A 519-nucleotide genomic window follows, 5' to 3' on the forward strand; every position below is an offset into this window, starting at 1 on the left:
CGCACAGCCCGGCCCTCGGCAGGCACCAAGTTCTCGCTGGATAAACTGCACCAGAAGCAAAGACCTCACTTACCCCCAAGTAAAACCCCCAAAACGTCCGACCAGGACCACGGGCGCCCGATGAGCCCACGGCCCTGCTAGGTCCTGCGTGCATGTTTTCTACTCGCAACGACTCAGAAAGGATAACATCAAACCGACCCACAAGTGAGCCGTGGCATCTTCAATCGTTCTGTTACTTAACTGGCCAATTAACTGCCGTTTTCTAAGAAAGCTACACCACCTTTATCCGCAAGCTCCTGTTCCCTCAAGACACGGAAGGAACATGACTCCCGCTCGGTTCTGCCCGACCAAGGAGGGCACCGCAGATCCGTCTGACCGTGTGCTCAGACCTTGGGCAGCACAGAGCTCACAGGCCACGCCCGGCCGCACACCTGCTCCTGCAGCTGGGGCAGCGGTTCTGCAAACCTGATCCGACCAGCTGCACGTGACCACGGGGGAACCTGGGACCTTGCTGGGGGC

This window comes from Myotis brandtii, unplaced genomic scaffold (assembly GCF_000412655.1).
Source record: "Myotis brandtii unplaced genomic scaffold, ASM41265v1 scaffold1020, whole genome shotgun sequence".
In the NCBI taxonomy this organism is placed as follows: domain Eukaryota; kingdom Metazoa; phylum Chordata; class Mammalia; order Chiroptera; family Vespertilionidae; genus Myotis; species Myotis brandtii.